Source organism: Scyliorhinus canicula, chromosome 6 (genome assembly GCF_902713615.1).
Source record: "Scyliorhinus canicula chromosome 6, sScyCan1.1, whole genome shotgun sequence".
In the NCBI taxonomy this organism is placed as follows: domain Eukaryota; kingdom Metazoa; phylum Chordata; class Chondrichthyes; order Carcharhiniformes; family Scyliorhinidae; genus Scyliorhinus; species Scyliorhinus canicula.
This window is the reverse complement of record NC_052151.1, coordinates 183,347,647-183,367,893: the sequence shown is the minus strand read 5'-3', so window position 1 is coordinate 183,367,893 and position 20,247 is coordinate 183,347,647. Positions and strand designations below refer to the sequence as shown.

The 20,247-nt window shown below is 48.3% G+C and overlaps 1 protein-coding gene across 4 annotated transcripts in view; it reads left to right on the top strand.

The window, feature by feature from the left end:
* Positions 1-20,247, top strand: part of LOC119967725 (TATA box binding protein) — a 50,631-nt gene that overhangs the window by 11,407 nt on the left and 18,977 nt on the right. The gene's annotated exons all lie outside the window — the stretch shown is intronic.

Below are 20,247 nucleotides of genomic sequence, written 5' to 3'. Positions count from 1 at the left end.
AACCCCTGCCAAAATCCCCTCAGTTTTGGACATGCCCAGAATATGTAGACATGGTTCGCTGGCCCTTCGCACACCTGTCCTCCACCTGGAAAAATCTGCTCATCTGGGCCACTGTCATTTGAGCCCGGTGACCTTGAATTGGATCCCCCTCCCTTATCCATTCTCTAGAAACCATCCTATCCTGAACCTCCTCAGCGGCAGGAGTGGGAATGTTGGTACCTGCCTTCGCAGAAAGTTCTGCACCTGCAGGTATCGAAATTCATTTCACCCCGCTAATGCAAACTTCTCCTCCAACACCCTTATACTCGGGAAGCTTCCTTCTATAAGCAAGTCCCCCATCCTCTCAATCCCCACTCTCTGCCAAATTCTGAACCCCCCCATCCTACCCAGGGCAAAACGCAAATTATCGCAGATTGGGGACCACACCGACGCCCCCTCTGCTCCCACATGTCTTCTCCACTGCCCCCAGACTCTCCAGGCCGCCACCACTACTGGACTGTGGAGTATTGCTCCGGCAGGAATGGCAGGGGTGCTGTTACCAACGCCCCCAGACTTGTGCCCTTACAAGAAGCCGCCTCCATGCGCATCCACGCCAGCTCCTCACCATGGCTATATTAGCCGCCCAGTAATGGTTGCTGAAATTTGGCAACGCCAGCCTACCATCCCCCCTGACTCCGCTCGACCATTTCCCTCTTCACTCGTGGGGACTTATTCCCCCACGCAAAGTCCACAGTAACTCTATTGATCTCCGTCTCATCCTCCACAATTAATGTTCGGTACACAGTCCTCAATCCTGGAGGACAACATTTTGGCCAGAAGTTTGACATCTACGTTCAACAAGGAAATCAGCCTGTAAAACCCACATAACGCCGGGTCCTTATCCCGTTTCAGGATGAGCGAGATCATGGCCTGTGACATTGTCTGGTTCAGAACCCCTCTTTCCTTAGCCTCATTAAAGACCTTCATCAGCACCGGCCCCAATATTCAGGAGAACTTTTTATAGAACTCAACTGGGTACCCGTCCGGTCCCGGGGCCTTGCCTGACTGCATGGCCTTCAAACCCTCCACTATCTCCTCCAGCACGATCGGAGCCCCCAGGCCCTCTACCAGCTCCCCCTCCACCTTCGGGAAAGTCAGCCCATCCAGGAAGTGCCTCATCCCCTCTGGCCCTGCAGGGGTTTCCGACCTATACAACCTGCTGTAAAAGTCCCGAAAGGCCTTACTCACCCCTGACGCGTCCCCAACTAAGTTCCCATTCCCGTCAATAACTTTCCCTATTTCTCTAGCTGCCTCCCTCTTTCTGAGTTGCTGTGCAAGCATCCTGCTGGTCTTCTCACCCTGATCATAGATCGCCCTCTTCACCTTTCTGAGCTGTTCCACTGCCCTCCCTGTGGTTAACAAACCAAATTCCGCCTGTCGCCTCCAGCGTTCCATTAAGAGCCCTGTCTCTGGAGCCTCTGCATACCTCCTATCAACTTGTAGAATCTCTTTTACCAGTCGGTCCATCTCCGCCCTATCCGTCCTGTCCCTCTGAGCTCGGATCAAGATCAGCTCTCCTGTCACCACTGCCTTCAGCGTCTCCCAGACCACCGCTGCTGAGACGACCCCAGGTAATTCAGCATGCACTTCCTCAGCCTCTCGCACACTGCTTCGACCGCAATAGTCCTACATCCAACCTCCATTGTGGGTGCTGCTTGGTATCCATACTCGCATGCAGGTCCACCCATTGCGGAGCATGGTCCGAGATCATGATTGCCGAGTACCTCGTGTCCACCACCCCAGCCAGTCGGGCCCTACCCACGACAAAGAAATCGATCCGGGAGTACACCTTATGTACGTGGGATGACCGGTCCGGGCTGGGATCAATAACCGTATTAGTGTCCCTCTACCAAAGTCTCTCCCTCGTCAGCAGAAACCATAACCCCCCAGCAAAACTACTCTAAAACCTAACCCATCCAGTAAACTAAAAGTATACACGCATAAGCTCACCCAGCTAGCTTGATGCCCTCCGTCCCCGGCGCTAGGAAGTCTCCCATCTATTGTCGTCGTTACGCCCCCCCCCCAACTCATACAAACAAACTCCCTCATCTATCAATCCCCCAAAAAATCCAACAGCAATAAAACACAAAAACAAAAGCACCACCCACCGAAACCCAAACGGGCACGTCTGAATCCCACAAAAGTGCACATCAATAAAAACAAAAGGGACATTGCCAACCTCCGCCGAGAAAAAGAGCCCAAAAACAAAAAACCTGCTCTCTCTCTCTCTCTCTCTCTCTCTCTCTTTCTCTTTCTTCCCCCCCCCCCTTAAAATAAAAACAGGCACGAGACAATAAGAGAAGGCATAACCAATTGGAAAACAAAACCCAAAAAACCAAGGGGGGAAAAAAATGACCTAATATACACCAACAAGTTGTCTCAAAGTTCGAGAGTTGTCAGACCCCCACCGGTCCTTTTCTTTTAGCAAAGTCCAGTGCCTCATCGGGCGACTCAAAATAGTGATGCTGGTCCTCGTGCGTAATCCAAGGACGCGCCGGATACAGCAGACCAAACTTCACCTGCTTCTTGAAGAAAATGGACTAGACTTGGTTAAAGCCTGCCCTCTTCCTCGCCACGTCCACGCTTGGGTCCTAGTACACTCGCAGGATACTGTTGTCCCACCTACAACTCCTCGTTCGCTTGGCCCACCGAAGAATGCATTCCTTATCCAGGAACCTATGGAATCTCACCACCATTGCCTTCAGAGGGTCCCCCGCTCACGGCTTCCTTGTGCTCAGTACACCCTGTCCGTCTCCCAACGGTCGGGGGAATGCCCCCTCCCCCGGCAGTTTTTTGAACATACCCGTACGCATGCCCCAGCGTCTGCTCCCTCAGCCCCCTCCGGGAGGCCAACAATTCATAAGTTCTGCCGGCGGGACCGGTTCTCAAGGTCCTCCACCTTCTCCAGGCTCCTTTTTCTGCTGTTCCCGAAGCATCCCCACCTCCAGCTCCACCGCTGTTTGATGCTCCTCCTGCTCAGCCAGTGCCTTCTCAACCTTCTGAATCGCCCGATCCTGGGCGTTCAATATACTCTAGCTGATCGATCGATTCTTTAATCTGTTCCAAATATTCCCACTTCTGCCTGGCAAAACTATCCTGGATGGCCTGCATCACCGGGTCCGTTGATCGCTGCGCTGCCACCCCAGGGGTCCAGTCCTCGGCCATACTGTCTCCCACTGCAGCTTCAACACTTCTATTTTGTGCACTTCTGGTCCTTTGCTCCATACACTAATACGTGGAAACGGTGCCCAATTGCCTCTGCCGTCGAGTCCACCATTCAAAACCAGAAAAACGTTTGGGGGAAAAGGTCCAAAACTCCGACCAGAGCGGGAGCCACCAAATGTGCGACTTACTCCTCCATAGCCACCACCGGAAGTCCGAGCCAGTTGTTATCATTAAGGTGTGCCTGCCAGATAGTTGTGTTGTGATTTCAGCTTCTGAAAAGTTCTTTTAATTGAAATGGGGTGACCAGTTTAGCACCATAATGCGCAGAATTTACTGAACTGGGATTATTTTGTTGCATGCAGAGCAAACCAAAACTGCTCGTGGTTTAGGCTTAAAATTGTAAGCACCAGAAATGTGAAGTACAAAGCATTACTTAGTTATTTTGAATGTTCTAAACTGAGAGCCTGCCAATGCAGATTCTTGGGCATAGCTGCTTTGGCATGATTAGAAAACAAACTTTTGAAATTGTGTTTTTTGTGCATTTTATTGGCTTTATTGAAGTTCCTTTTTTAATTCATGATGAAAATAGATTCAATATTAACTAAAAGGGAATTGGATATATATTTGCAAAGAAAAATTGTAAATCTACAGGAATGAGTAGGAGTGAGTCTAATTGGATAACTCACACTCGGCACAGACGAGTGTTGTAAGATTATGTCATGGTGAGCAACAGAGATTGTGCCTTTCATCAAAACTGACTTCTTGGATATCGCTTAATGACTACATTTTACAGACATATCTTGTTTTTTTTAAATCATGGAAATTGAAAGTCCTTGGCGTCCAATGATATTTGATTGAAATGGTGACCAAAAGTAAAATTGGAGTGAGTGATGCACAAAAGTTATGATTTGAGTATTTCTCCCCAAGGAATTCTTGCAACAGTTTTTTAAAAAACTCTGTTGGCATTACTCTTCAATAGTGATCACAGGAATTTAAAGCCTTCGTTCACAGGATCTTTGTGCATTCTGGTTCTCCTTATGGTTGATTGGAATGTGTTAATACTGGAGCTTCAAAATCATTTTGGCAGGAGTACTCTGCTTCCTTCCTGAGGTTCACCAATTACTTGTCACTTTTAATCAGAGTAGCACAGCAGTTTGCTTTTAGTTTGCCGCCTCCATTATTCCATTTGGAATGTATTGTTCAACATTACCAGGGAAACAGCCACTTTTGGCTTTCTTGGGGAACGTGGCTGGTACTTGTAACAAAACATTGCTCTCTGGTGTGGTTGAGTCAAGATGCTCAGCCACATATTAGATATTACTGACACAAACCCAAACCATATCCCACTAGGATAGAATGGACAGCAGATGATAACGTGGCTAATAATTTCCTTAACATAAACCTTAACTAAAGCTTGTTAGATGCTTGCTTGGCTTAGAGACTTTGTATTATCTAAATGAATGAAATGGTTGAGTTTGGTGCTGTCCAACAAACCTGAGATCATAAAGTCTAGAGAGGCACTTGATTTGACTTCTGAACCACTGGCTATTTACATAGTTTGGTGGTGAGTGTTATGTAGATGAATGATTTTTGGAGGGGGTGTTGAACTGGATTCAGCATTCGGTGTTTAGATACCAGTGTCTATGTCACATTATTCATGTGACTTTGAAAAACTGCTTTAGATATGAGCAGTGATGGGATGCAGTGTACTTTGATCAGTGTCTAAAACCAACTTAGAAGTGAATTGGGTGTTCTAAATTCCCCTCAGTGAACCCGAACAGGCGCCAAAGTGTAAGGAATGTAGAGGTTTGCATCTGACCCACTTACAATATTTTAATAAATTTTCAACCAGTGCTTCACGGAATTATCCTGAAATTGGAAGCAATGAGGATACATGGCCACATCTGGGATTTTATCTGGATTATATATCCCTACTTCTGTAAAACGGTGTATAAAGCAAGATTGTCTAATGCTTCCATCCTATTGACATATTTAAAAGCAACATTTTAAATGGTAAAAGGGACAGCATACATGTTCAGATAATTCCTGAAGTATTATGGTGTTCATTTTTGCAGATCACCTAGGGATCTAATGTGCTCTTTTACATAACATTGGATAATAAGCAAGCTGATGGGGTGTAATAGGGGATACCTCAAAAATGTGATATTATGGCTTTGTATAGCTCCTTTAAATTTTGAGGTTATTACTTGGATGGTGCAAGTGCATTTGTTCTCATTAATTCAAATTGCGAACACGATGAAGTCCATAGTATTGAAATAGGAATATTAATATTTGATGTTTATTGTGTCACCTGAAACCTTCCATGGTATTTCTCTGATCTCCAAACAAAACTTGGATGGAAACCGTGGAAATCCCAGAGATCAGAATTGCTTTAAAAGCCCGACCACGCACTAACACTATTGTCTGACAGTTACAATTATACAAACATTGTAATGCACAGCTATGGAAAGCAAGGAATAAAAACAGAAAATGCTGGGAACATTCAGTCTGGCAACATCTGCAGAGAGAGAAAGATAGGCCTTGGCATTGGTGTGTGATGAGGGATGTTAGAGCTAGCAGTCACGTTATATCTTCAATTTGATTCTTATTCTTGAAAGGCTTTGCCGAACGTACAGAGCTTCCCCATGGCAGCGCCACATTATTCTACATGGTTGGTATGTTGAGCATTTGAGTATGATTTTTCATTGATGTATACCTTCAGACAGTCTCTTCAAATATGAAAAGGTAAAACATGAAAAGGGAGCACATCATTTCAATAAAACATTGAAGTACTGGAGGAGCATGCTATCAGATTCAAGTGACATTCACTGGCTAATAGTCCTACTGTTATCATGGTATAAATGCAGGTCATGCTATGAAAAAGAAATTCCCTTGCAGTCTCTACACATGCAATGTCGAATTTGAGAGTATGACAGACAATTGATAGCTGTGGAAAGAGGACTGAAGTGTACATCCCTAACCTTTGAAGCAAGATGATGGGTGCAACGACAGAACAACAACTGGGAAGATGCTTGTTGAAGCCCAGAAGGGAATGCATTAGTGTTTCTGAAGAACTGCTCCGCCCTTCTAACCGTCCAAAGATCGATAAGGACTTGCACTCCGATACCATCAGTACCCTATTTTCAAGTTTGGAAAATGTGTTGGGGAGGATCTGAACGAACTACCAAATACAAATCCAGTAATCTCAGCTGGATCCATTTGGATTCCTTTTTCCATTGCAACTTGGAACTTCAGTTTTGCCAATTACAGATATTAATGAAAGAAACAATTGTTTGACTGGACAACCTAGAATTGATATCCATGTTCCTCTTCAATATCCATGTTCCTCTTCAATATCCAGGTTTTCAATATGCAATGTTTACTGCTCGAATAAGCAGAACAAGTTTTATTACTGAAATTTGTAAAACATTCAGACTTTATACTTGTGATTTGCCATAACGGGTATGATTTATCCTTTCTTGCTTTCTCTCTGTACTTGCTCTGCTTTTCGCACCACTTCCACTTTTTCTTTTGAATTGTTGGGTGAATCACTTGGAGATTGATTTGCTTGAAGTCAACCATAGGCACTGAACAAGATCATATTTTATTATATCTTGCTGCAGTTACTTTTACTGATAAATTTTCATGCAGGTGAGAGTAAAGGGTCCAAGCCCTTGGCAACGTGGAAAACTGAACATTCAAATCATTAACTTTTTTTATTGGACAGAAATCCCATTCGTTGAATTTTTCTTTATTGGTAGATGTTGGATTCGCTGAAATCAGGATTTAACTGTAAATCTTTAAATTAATCTTGCAGTATCCTAAGATCTGAAGTTAAAGATTTAATTCTGTATGGTGTGACATTTCCCTTTTGCTGAAACTTAGAAGTGAAAAGAATGGTTTGATGGCATTTGGCCATTATATTCCAGACCTTTTTAATTAGTTCTTTCATAACCATTGAATCAAATGTAAATGTCAATCCAATTATAATTGTATGCCAAATTCTGTAATGGCTCATGTTTAATTTTCATAACTTGCATTAAATTTAGTACAGGGTCATGTGTTTCACTAAGTTCGCAAGTACCGTTTACGATGGTGAAATAAGCAATTTCACTTGAGTAGTGAGCTGTTTGATGCAAACATTATACAAATTTTAGTTGGATTATATTATGCTCAAATCATGCAATTTGGTCAATGCTTGTCATATATACTTGCTGAAAAAATATTTCCATTTTCTCTAAAATTTGATTTCCAAAGTAAGTGTTTGAAAAGTATGAAATATTTCACAAAACATCAGAATATCCTTGAATTGTCTTTTTTTGCCTTTTTAATGCCATCATTTAAGTGTAAACCTCAACTTCTGGCAAATCAACCCTGGGTTGGATCAAATATTTTTGATCTGAGCTGTTTTTGAATGAGATTGGATTGTACAGTTTGAGTTTATGTATGCATTGTTCCTAATTTTCAACTCGAGTCAGTCGGCTGCAATGATAGGCTATTTCCTTTATCCCCCTAGGACTTTACGGTAGCTTTTTCAAATAATTTCCAAAAAGTAGATGGGTAATTTCAAAAGCTTTGTTACGGTAATATTTTTTTCTAAAAAGTGTGTATGAAACAATAATTGCACACCTGATAGATAAAGGGGTTACAAGTGGTACTATTTGTTGATGGAGATTTGTGTGTGAAGTTGGATCAAGGAAACACAGGTGTTTCGTGGAAAAGCAGAACTGTTGTCTCCTTTACAGCAACCCAGAAGGTTGAACAGGCTACAGGGGTTAGCACTGTTGCTTCACAGTGCCAGGGTCCCAGGTTCAATTCCCGGCTTGGGTCACTGTCTGTGTGGAGTCTGCACGTTTTCCCTGTGTCTGGGTTTCCTCTGGATGCTCCGGTTTCTTCCCACAAGTCCCGAGGGACATGTTGTTAGGTGAATTGGACATTCTGAATTCTTCCTCTATGAACCCGAACAGGCGGCGGAGAGTGGCGACTAGGGGATTTTCACAGTAACTTTATTGCAGTGTTAATGTAAACTTTAGAGACAGAAAACTGAAAGCTTTTCAGTAAACTCACCACACCCTTGATCCTACCATTGAAACCTGAATGAATGACCTGTTCATAAAGGGCAGGTCGTGCATAACTAATATAGTGGAATTTTTTGAGGATATTACCAGTGCGGTAGATAATGGAAAGCCAATGGATGTGGATGTTTAATATATCTGGATTTCCAGAAATCCTTTCACAAGGTGCCACACAAGTTTGCTGCATAAGATAAAGATGCATGGACTTGGGTCTGGCAGATGGAATACAATGTTGACAAATGTGAGGTTATCCATTTTGGTAGGAATAACAGCAAACGGGGTTATTATTTAAATGATAAAATATTAAAGCATGCTGCTGTGCAGAGAGACCTGGGTGTGCTAGTGCATGAGTCGCAAAAAGTTGGTTTATAGGTGCAACAGATGATTAAGAAGGCACATGGAATTTTGTCCTTCATTGTTAGAGGGATGGAATTTAAGACTAGGGAGGTTATGCTGCAATTGTATACGGTGTTAGTGAGGCCACACCTGGAGTATTGTGTTCCGTATTGGTCACCTTACTTGAGAAAGGACGTACTGGTGCTGGAGGGTGTGCAGAGGAGATTCGCTAGGTTAATCCCAGAGCTGAAGGGGTTGAATTATGAGGAGAGGTTGAGTACACTGGGACTGTACTATTGGAATTTAGAAGGATGAGGGTTTTTTATAGAAACATATAAAATTATGAAGGGAATAGATAGGATAGATGCGGGCAGGTTGTTGCCACTGGCGGGTGAAAGCAGGACTAGGGGGCATAGCCTCAATAAGGGGAAGTAGATTTAGGACTGAGTTTAGGAGGAACTTCTTCACCAAATGGTTGTGAATCTATGGAATTCCTTGCCCAATGAAGCAGTAGAGGCTCCTTCATTAAATGTTTTTAAGATAAGGATAGTTTTTTGAAGAATAAAGGGATTAAGGGTTATGGTGTTCAGGCCGGAAAGTGGAGCTGAGTCCACAAAAGATCAGCCATGATCTCATTGAATGGCGGAGCAGGCTCGAGGGGCCAGATGGCCTGCTCCTTGTTATGTACCCACCTGTTTCATAGCCTGGTTTGGCCTCTGACCTGCAAATGGGTCCCTTGCGAAAACACCTCCATCGGAGTTTAAACTCTTACGGTGAGCAATTACTCTCGATGCCGATTCAAACTCCTAACATTCCAGGTGACTAAGCGAATTGGGGGTGTCTCACCGACCAAAACCCCACCCCTCCCCCACCACCTCAGTCCGGAGTCAGCCATTCCACGAAGAGATTGCCCAAAAGAGACTTAAAAGATATAGCAAACAGGCACGCCCAAGGTGGCCACCCGACCAAATCAAAAGACTGAACAAAGAGACACCTGCAGATATTATCAGCAAACTACAACCCCACCCCCCGAAGTCATCACTCTTGAATACAATCAGACCCAAATATAAAGGGGTATGGCAAACACAAACTACTAAAATCTACTTCTAACAAACCTTTTTTTTTAAATGGTAAAGTACTCAATTGTTTTATTTTTTTCCAATTAAGGGGCAATTTAGCATGGCCAATCCACCTAACCTGCGCATCTTTGGGTTGTGGGGGTGAAACCCACGCAGGCATGGGGAGAATGTGCAAACTCCACACGGACTGTGACCCAGGGCCGGTATTCGAACCCAAGTCCTCAGTGCTGCAGTCCCAGTGCTAACCACTGCACCACATGCCGCCCCCACTTCTAACAAACCTAAACAAAACTATAACTCAAGCTCATTATCTAAAAAAACCAGTATAATGTAAAATGAGCTACAGCCAATACCTCAAAACTGTTCCCTTTAGCTAACTCTTGGGTTAGCAGAGAGGCTTCCGAAAAATGGTTACAGAAAGCAAAATACCAAGACCCTATAAACCTTGCACTCCGAAAGGGAGCTATATATTATCGTAACAAACAGAGCCCCACATGGAGCTAGACCCCAAATTTAAACAAGAACTATAAAAATTCAACCCCAACAGGAACAAGAAAATATAATGGGAACCAAAAACTCAATTGCACCGTGCCCAACTTGCAGTTTTTTTTTTTTTTAATAATTTTTATTGAAATTTTTCGATACAAACATTTACCCCTACTACATTTTAAATTATAACACAACAAATCCCCCCTGGAAAATCCTCCCCACGCCCTCCCCCGCGCGCACCCCCCCCACCCTCCTCCCCCCCCCCCCCCCCACCCCCCGCGCTACCAGTCTAGCAACCAAACCGTTTTTCCCTTTCTGCCGATGGCCTCGGGCAGTCATTGCCCGCGACCCCCCGCTGACGTGCTCCCTTCGTTGCTATCCCCCCCCCCCCCCCTCCCTTCCCCCCCCCCCCCCCCCCCCCCCCCCCCCTTCTCCCCGGGTTGCTGCTGTTTCGGCCTCCAGTTCCTATCTCTGACCCAGAAAGTCAAGGAAGGGCTGCCAACCGCCGGAAGAACCCCTGTACCGACCCTCTCAGGCGAATTTGATTCTTTCCAATTGGATGAAGCTTGCCATGTCGTTTAACCAGGTGTTAACCCTTGGTGGCCTTGTGTCCCTCCACTGAATCAAGATCCTTCTCCGAGCTACCAAGGACGCAAAGGCCAATATTCCGGCCTCCCCTGCCTCCTGTACTCCTGGCTCCACCCCAACCCCAAAAATCGCTAGCCCCCACCCTGGTTTGACCCTGGTTCCCACCACTCTCGATACCGTCCCCGCCACCCCCCTCCCAGAACTCTTCCAGTGCCGGGCACATCCAGAACATATGTACATGGTTCGCAGGGCTTCCCGAACACCTAACACACCTGTCCTCACCCCCGAAGAACCGACTCATCCTAGTCCCCGTCATATGGGCTCTGTGCAGCACCTTAAATTGGATGAGGCCCAACCTTGCGCACGACGACGACGAATTGACCCTCTCTAAGGCATCCGCCCATGTCCCATCTTCTATCTGCTCTCCCAGCTCCGCTTCCCACTTGTCTTTCAGCTCCTCTATCGATACCTCCTCCACCTCCTGCATTATTTGTAGATGTCCGAGACCTTCCCTTCTCCAACCCAGACCCCTGACAGCACCCTATCACTCACCCCTCTATCGGGAAGCAAGGGAAATCCTTCCACCTGTCGTCTGGCAAATGCCTTCACCTGCAGGTATCTAAACTGTTCCCCGGGGGGAGCTCAAATTTCTCCTCCAGCTCTCCCAGGCTCGCAAACCTCCCCTCTATGAACATGTCCCTCAGTTGCCTGATGCCCGCCCTGTGCCAGCTCTGGAATCCCCCGCCAGTGTTCCCCGGGACAAATCTGTGGTTCCCTCTCAGTGGCGCCGCCATCAGACCCCCCACTTCCCCCCTGTGTCGCCTCCACTGCCCCCAGATTTTCAGGGTGGCCGCCACTACCGGACTCGTGGTATACCTTGTGGGGGGAGCGGCCATGGTGCCGTTACTAGCGCCCCCAGGCTTGTATTGCCGCAGGACGCCCTCCTCCATACGTTTCCAAGCTGCCCCCTCCCCCTCCATCACCCACTTGCGCACCATCGATGCGTTCGCCGCCCAGTAGTATCCGGAAGATTGGGTAGCGCTAATCCTCCACTGTCCCTACTCCGTTCCAAGAAAATCCTTCTCACTCTAGGGGTGCCATGTGCCCACACATAGCCCATAATGCTGCTAGTTACCTTCTTGAAGAAGGCCCTGGGGAGAAAGATGGGCAAGCACTGAAACAGAAACAAGAACCTCGGGAGGACCGTCATTTTGACTGACTGCACCCTCCCTGCTAGCGACAGCGGTACCATGTCCCACCTCTTGAACTCCTCCTCCATCTGCTCCACCAGCCTTGAAAAGTTCAGCTTGTGGAGGGTCCCCCAGTTCCTTGCCACCTGCACCCCCAAGTACCTGAAGCTCTTTACTGCTCTCTTAAAGGGGAGCCGCCCAATTCCCTCCCCCTGATCTCCCGGGTGTATCACAAAGACCTCACTTTTACCCACATTTAATTTATATCCCGAAAAGTCCCCAAACTCCGCTAGTATTTCCATTACCTCCGGCATTCCCCCTTCCGGGTCCGCCACATATAACAACAAATCATCCGCATAGAGTGATACCCGATGTTCCTCCCCTCCCCTTGTCAGTCCTCTCCACCCCCCTGAACCCCTCAGTGCCATCGCCAACGGTTCGATCGCTAATGCAAATAGTAAGGGGGATAGGGGGCATCCCTGCCTGGTACCTCGATGGAGCCCAAAATACTCTGACCTCCTCCCGTTTGTAACCACACTCGCCATCGGGGCCGAATACAGCAGCTTCACCCCACTTGATAAATCCCTCCCCAAACCCAAACCGTTCCAGCGTCTCCCACAGGTATTCCCACTCCACCCTATCGAATGCCTTCTCCGCATCCAGTGCTACCACTATCTCAGCCTCCCCCTCCACTGCTGGCATCATAATCACATTCAACAGTCTCCGGACATTTGTGTTAAGTTGTCGTCCCTTTACGAACCCCGTCTGGTCCTCATGGATTACCCCTGGCACACAATCCTCTATTCTGGTTGCCAGGACCTTTGCCAACAGTTTGGCATCTACATTCAAGAGGGAGATAGGCCTGTAGGACCCGCACTGTACAGGGTCTTTGTCCCGCTTCAGGATCAAGGAGATCAGGGCCTGTGACATTGTCGGGGGCAGAACCCCCCCCTCTCGCGCCTCATTGAAGGCTCGCACCAGCACTGGACCCACCAAGTCCACATACTTCTTATAAAATTCCACCGGGAACCCATCCGGCCCCGGCGCCTTCCCCGCCTGCATCTGGCCTATCCCTTTAACTAGCTCCTGCAGCTCTATCGGCGCCCCCAGCCCCTCCACCCGTTCCTCCTGGACCTTTGGGAACCTCAATCTATCGAGGAAGTTCTCCATTCCCCCCCTCCTCCTGGGCGGCTCAGACCGGTACAATTCCCTGTAGAAATCCCTGAAGACCCCGTTCACCTCTTGCCCCTTCTGCACTACGTTCCCTCCCTTCTCTCTCACTCCCCCAATCTCTCTGGCTGCATCTCGCTTGCGCAGCTGGTGTGCTAGCATCCTGCTCGCCTTTTCCCCGTACTCATAGACCGCGCCCTGTGCCCTTCTCCATTGCGTCTCCGCCTTCCTAGTGGTCAGTAGGTCAAACTGGGCCTGTAAACTGCGCCGCTCCCTCAACAGCCCCTCCTCTGGTGTCTCCGCATATCTCCTGTCCACTTCTATAAGTTCCCCCACCAGTCTCTCCCTCTCCTGCCTCTCCTTCCTTTCTCTGTGTGCCCTTATGGAGATCAGCTCTCCTCTGATCACTGCTTTCAGGGCCTCCCAGACTACCCCCACCTTCACCTCGCCCGTGTCGTTCGTGCCCAGATATCTCTCAATGCCCTTCCGGACCCTTCCGCACACCTCATCGTCCGCCAGCAGCCCCACATCCAGGCGCCACAACGGGCGCTGGTCCCGTGCTTCCCCCAGTTCTACCTCTACCCAGTGTGGTGCATGGTCCGAAATCGCAATGGCCGAGTACTCCGTGTCCTGCACTCTCGAAATCAGCCCCCTGCTCAGTACAAAAAAGTCTATTCTGGAGTACACCCTGTGGACGTGGGAGAAAAAAGAATACTCCCTCGCCCTTGGCCTGCCAAATCTCCAAGGGTCTACCCCCCCCATCTGCTCCATGAACCCCCTTAGCACCTCTGCCGCTGCCGGCCTCCTATTCGTCCTGGAACTCGATCTGTCCAGCCCAGGGTCGAGCACTGTATTGAAGTCCCCCCCCATGATCAGGCCCCCTGCCTCCAGACCCGGAATGAGGCCCAACAGGCGCCTCATAAAACCCGCGTCATCCCAATTCGGGGCATACACATTCACCAGCACCACATTCTCTCCCTGCAGCCTACCCTTCACCATCACGTACCTACCCTCCTTATCTGCTACCACCTGCGCCGCCACGAACGACACCCTCTTTCCCACCAAAATCGCCACCCCCCGGTTCTTTGCGTCCAAGCCTGAGTGGAACACCTGTCCCACCCACCCCCTTCTCAGGCGTACCTGGTCTACTACTCTCAAGTGAGTCTCCTGCAACATTGCCACATCCGCCTGCAGTCCCTTTAGGTGTGAAAAAACCCTTGATCTCTTGACAGGCCCATTCAGCCCCCTCACGTTCCAAGTAATCAACCGGGTCGCGGAGCGACCTGTCCCTTTCCCCTGTCTATTAGCCATGTCCTGTCCCCTGTTCGCCCCGGGTCGACCCTCCCCTTCTGACCCGTTCCCCATGGCGATGGCCCCCCCCCCCTCTCTCCTCCCGTTCTTCCCTTCCCGTCCTCGGCCTTTCCAGCAGCATCCCGGTATCCCCCCCAACCCCCCTTCCCCCCCCCCCCCCCCCCCCCCCCCCCGCTAGGACCCCTCCTAGCCGCGGTGTATCCACCATCGTACTCCCGAGAGGCAGCTGATTTTCGCTGACCCGGCTGCCCCTGCCACACTCCGACTCCTCCCGATGTGGGGGGGAGGGGCCTCCCCCCCCCCCCCCTTGCCATCCCTCTCTGACCCCGCTTCAGCGCGGGAAAAGCTGCCATTGCTGGCCACACCCCACTCTTCTCTCCTCCCCCTTCCTCCGTCCCGCGCGCGGGAAACAGGGGAAAGCCCGCGTATTCGCCCGGCCCCACCCTACCCCGCCATCTTCAATTCCACCCCCGTCCCCATCCAAGCCCATAAAAAAGCCCCCTTAAAACGAGAGGAAGAAAAAAGAGAAAAAGAAAACCCGCATAACCAACTTGCACCCCCCCCGTCCCGCCTCCCCAACTTAACAATATAACAATATAAATAACAAATCTCAAATAAATACATAAATACATAACTATGCCTGCATAACTAAATAACTACCCAATAATAACGTATTTAACCATCACCCTCCATCGAACAGAACAGTAACCATAACCCTTAAAGAACAGATCAAAAAACAGTAAAAAAGCCCCCCCTACAACAACAATAATTAAGGGAAGTTGGCAACGGGAAGAGACACACAAAAAGGAACAAAGAAACCCCCCATAACACAAGTTTCAAAGAAACCAAACGATCCATCAACTTTAACCAAGTTCCGACCTGGCCTAAGAAAGACATGGGCCACTTGATCAGTCAAGGGTACTCGGGCGGCCTCGACCGCCGGCGTTCCCAAGTTCTAGTTCAGGTCCAGCTTTTCCTCCCGAACAAAAGTCCATGCCTCCTCTGGGGTCTCAAAGTAATGGTGCTGGTCCTTGTAGGTGACCCACAAGCGCGCTGGCTGCAGCATTCCGAACTTGATCCTCTTTGCGTGCAGCACCTCCTTCGTCCGGTTAAACCGGGCCCGCCGCTTTGCCACCTCCGCACTCCAGTCCTGATATATCCGCACCGTCGAATTCTCCCATTTGCTGCTTTTCTCCCTCTTGGCCCACCTCAGCACTTTCTCCCGATCACAGAAACGCTGGAATCGCACCAGCACCGCCCTCGGGGGCTCGTTCGCCCTAGGCCGCCTAGCCATGACCCGATATGCTTCTTCCAGCTCCAGAGGCGATGGACCGGCCCCCTCTCCCATCAGGGAGCTCAGCATCTCCGCTACATATTTCGGGAGATCAGGCCCCTCCAGGCCTTCTGCTAGGCCCAGGATCCTCAAGTTCTTCCGCCTCATTCGAGTGTCCAGCTCCTCAAAGCGGCTCTGCCATTTCAGGTGGAGTGCCTCGTGCACCTCCACCTTTCCCACGAGGACCGTGGCCTCCTCCTCCCTTGCAGTCATTTCCTGCTGCAGCTCTCTTATCGACGCCTCTTGGGTCGCCTGGGCCCCCATCAGCCTTGTGGTCGTCGCGTTCATAGACTCCAAGAGTTCCACTTTCAGCTCCGTAAAACACCGGAGGAGAGCGGCCTGCTGCTCCTCCGCCCATTTTCTCCAATCTTCTAGTACGCCACCGGCCGCCATTTTGGTCCTCTTCCCCCGCTTTTTTCGGAGAGCTGCTGCCGCTTTTTTTGTCGCCCCACTCCGAGTACCGACCATAAAGTTGGTCTCACTCTCCTCAGGGAGCCTTCCCCCACCGGGATTCGTCTTTACAGTACCGTCGGGGCCCTCCAATCGGCCCTTAAACACCTTTGTCGCAGGAGCTGCCAAATGTGCGACTTAGCTGGTCATAGCCGCAACCGGAAGTCCAACTTGCAGTTTTTAACCAAAGAGTCTGCCTCTCCCGGTGCATGAAAGAAAAAGTCTTTTCCCTCCAGTTACTCCAAGCTGAGCAGGATGGTATTGCTCATTCTGGGTGAGTGTGCTTTACACTCAATTTGGCTCTGTTTCGTTCCTTAGCTTTAGAGTCGCCAGGTATCGTTAAGATGCCGCCACAAGTTTCAAGTTCAGACCAATAACTCCAGACAGCAGTTAGTAAGTTCAAACAAGACACGTTTATTATAATACAGTTATCTACTAATTATGCATATAAAACTATAAGACTAGGCTAATCCTACCACTAATAGGCTAAATACTTATCTGGATAAGGGAACTGCCGGATCAGGGATCAATGGTCTCTTGCTCTGCACTGGGTCCGCAGGTTTCCAGTAGTTATGGACAAAAGGGGGTCAGGAGTGTCTACTCTCGTAGCGTGCGTTGTGTGACACTTACTTGATGGTGGCTGCTGGCCAGGCCTCTCCTCTCCGTGGTCAAGTTCGAGAGCTTCTACAAAGGTGTTCTTGTTGGGAGGGCTGGCTGAGAGAGCTGGTCAAGGAGAGGCTGGCAGAGAGAGAGAGCTGGGGCCGGGGTCTCTGTCTCATACCTTTCCCAGGGTCTCGCGCCCACCTGGGCGGACCCTCTATACACTCGCAATCGATTGGGTCTCTTCCCAATCGATTGATTTGAATTTCCCCAATAACGGGGCAGTCCCTCGATCACTGGGCGGTTCTTGGGGCTTATTGTTTTGGACTTCTCTTGGCGCCGAGAAGTCTGGCCTTCTATTCACTGTAGCAATTTGAGTTAACTTGTTTCCATTGTACCTGGGTATCGCCTCATTAGTATGCTAACTTGTTTTCTTTCACAGTGCTGTCTGGTTTCTGCAGCAGTCAGAATACACAAGCGCTTTTGAAAGCTGCTTGCTTTTGCAACATGTCCATTTTCCCTGCATTCTTTGTAATCTTCCATTTTGTGTTGGGCAGTGGCCACCCCAGGTGGCTACAATGGATCGAACCGGAATCCACTTTTATATACAGGGTGGCCTTGGCTTTATTAAACGTGGCCCTGTTCTTCCCCAGCTCTGCACCCATGTCTTGATAGAACCTGATGCTGTGGCCTTCCCACTTAAAGTTACGATGTTCCTTCGCCCATCTTATCCTTGGATCCTCTTTCTCCTTGAAGCTCTGGACCCTCATGCGTTGGAACCTCAGTACAAGGCCTCTGCCGGAGTGTACGGTCGGCTCAGTCCATCTTGGGAGGAAATGGTGAATCCGCCCTCACCTACCGTCTTACCGAACATAGCTGTGACATACTGCATGGGCACTGGGCTTTCATTTCCTCTGGCAGCTCCACACTTTGAATATTTTGCCTTGGATCAATCTCCAGATCATTCATCTTGGCCTTTCTGATTTGTTTGCTTCGATCACCGAAGATAGCTCCAATTCCATCGAGACAATGTGATCAGTGTGCTCAAAGGCCACCTAAATCTTTCATCAGGGCTCCATGGGCTTCCACGGTTTCATTAATTTTTCCAGATCCGCTCTAATGGGGGCCAAGACCTCTTCCATTGATTTCCGGAGGACCTCCGACACAATTCACTGGTGCTTTTCAAATTTCTATGCCAAGGTACTAGAAAGCACTTTGGTTAGTGGAGTGGCTGGGGCACCAGAGACTGCCACTTTGCCTTCAGTCATGCAAAATTCTTCTTGTGTGGGTTTTCAAGGGAAAACAACCTGTGGTACAAAGAAAAGGGGCACAAAGTACAATGCTGCAGTGGGAGCCACCTTCTGCATGTCTTCCCTCTACATTATGTCACCAGAAGCCCTTTTCATTCTGTTATCATAGATCATAGAATTTACAGTACAGAAGGAGGCCATTCGGCCCATCAAGTCTGCACCAGCTCTTGGAAAGAGCACCCTACCCAAGTTCAACACCTCCACCCTATCCCAGTAACCCCACCCAACACTAAGGGCAATTTTGGACACTACGGGCAATTTATCATGGCCAATCCACCTAACCTGCACATCTTTGGACTGTGGGAGGAAACCGGAGCACCCGGAGGAAACCCACGCACACACGGGGAGGATGTGCAGACTCTGCACAGACAGTGACCCAAGCCGGAATCGAACCTGGGATCCTGGAGCTGTGAAGCCATTGTGCTATCCACAATGCTACCGTGCTGCCCTATGAGGAATAATGCGTGTTATGAGGAATAATGCAGAGTTAGGCCATAGAGAAAGGATTTCACAAAATCATAACATAAAGCCTAAAACATGAAAAAGCCATTTGGATCCTCAAGCCAATTGTGACCAATGTTTATCCCTCAGCAAACATCACTAAAGTAGATTACCTGGTCATTATCATGTTATAAAAGCTTGCTGTGCATAAATTGGCTGCAGTGTTTCCTGCATTAGAAGGATTAATATTTTATATATTTTTTTTAAAGCTTTTTATTGGGTGCAAAGCACATTGGGATGTCCTGAGGCCACCATGAAAGGTGCTATAGATATGCATGTCTAATTGTTCACCCCTTCTATCATTTGATTTCACTTCTTTGAGAAATATGTTCCCCCTCTCTTTAAAGTTAAGGATTTTGATACAGCTTGCACCTCGTTGTTAGATTTTCATTTTTTTTTCTAACCTCCTTGCCCCAGGCCATTTCAGCTGTTGCATTTTGGACCTAAATATACTAAACTGACATTTTATGCCCCTCCCTCCTCTCTCAATTTCATTCCTGCTTTCATAGGATTTTCTACCGGACCTAATTTGTACAAAAATAACTGGGATTGCTTATCTTTTGAAAGTATTAACACTCAAGTCAAATTGTTTGAGGCAGACCTGATTAGAGAACTTTTTAAAAAAGAAAATAAATTTAGAGAACCCAATTATTTTTTCCAATTAAGGGGCAATTTAGCGTGGCCAATCCATCTAACCTGCGCATCTTTTGGGTTGTGGGGAAAGTGCAAACTCCACACACTGACCCAGGGCCAGGATTCTAACCCGGGTCCCCAGCACCGAAGGCAGCAATGCTAACCACTGTGCCACCGTGCTGCCCCCTGATTAGAGAACTGAAGGTGAAGGAACCCTGGGGGGGGGGGGGGGGGGGGGGGGGGGCTTGAATCCAATCTAACAAAAGGTAACTACAAAGATGATTGGGGAAGATGGCCAGAAGTGATTGGAAATGGAGCCAAGCAGGGAAGACAGTGGAACAGCGATGGCAGGAGTTTATTCGGGAGGCACAACAGAAATTTACCCCGAGGAGGAAGCATGCTAAGGGAAGGATGAGACATCCATGGCTAATGAGGGAAGTCAAGGGCAGCATAACAGCAGAAGAAATAATATTCTTTATTGTCACAAGTAGACATACATTAACACCGCAATGAAGTTACTGTGAAAAGCCCCTGGTCGCCACATTCCGGCACCTGTTCGGGTACACTGAGCGAGAACTTGGAATGTCCAAATTACCTAACAGCGCGTCTTTTGGGAGTTGTGGGAGGAAACCGGAGCACCCGGAGGAAACCCATGCAGACACGGAGAAAGTGCAGACTCCATACAGTCAGTGACCGAAGCCGGAATCGAACCTGGGATCCTGGCGCTGTGAAGCTAACCACTGTGCAAGGATTAGTCGGAAGTCAGAGGATTGGGAAGCCTTTAAAAGCAAACAACTAAAAAAGCAATAAGAAACAAAGGAAAGAAAACATAGAAAAAATAGGAGCAGGAGGAGGCCATGTGGCCCTTCAAGCACACTCTACCATTCAATATGATCATGGCTGATCATCCAACTCAATAGCCTAATCCCGCTTTCCCCCATATCCTTTGATTCCCCCCCCCCCCCCTTCACCCTAAGA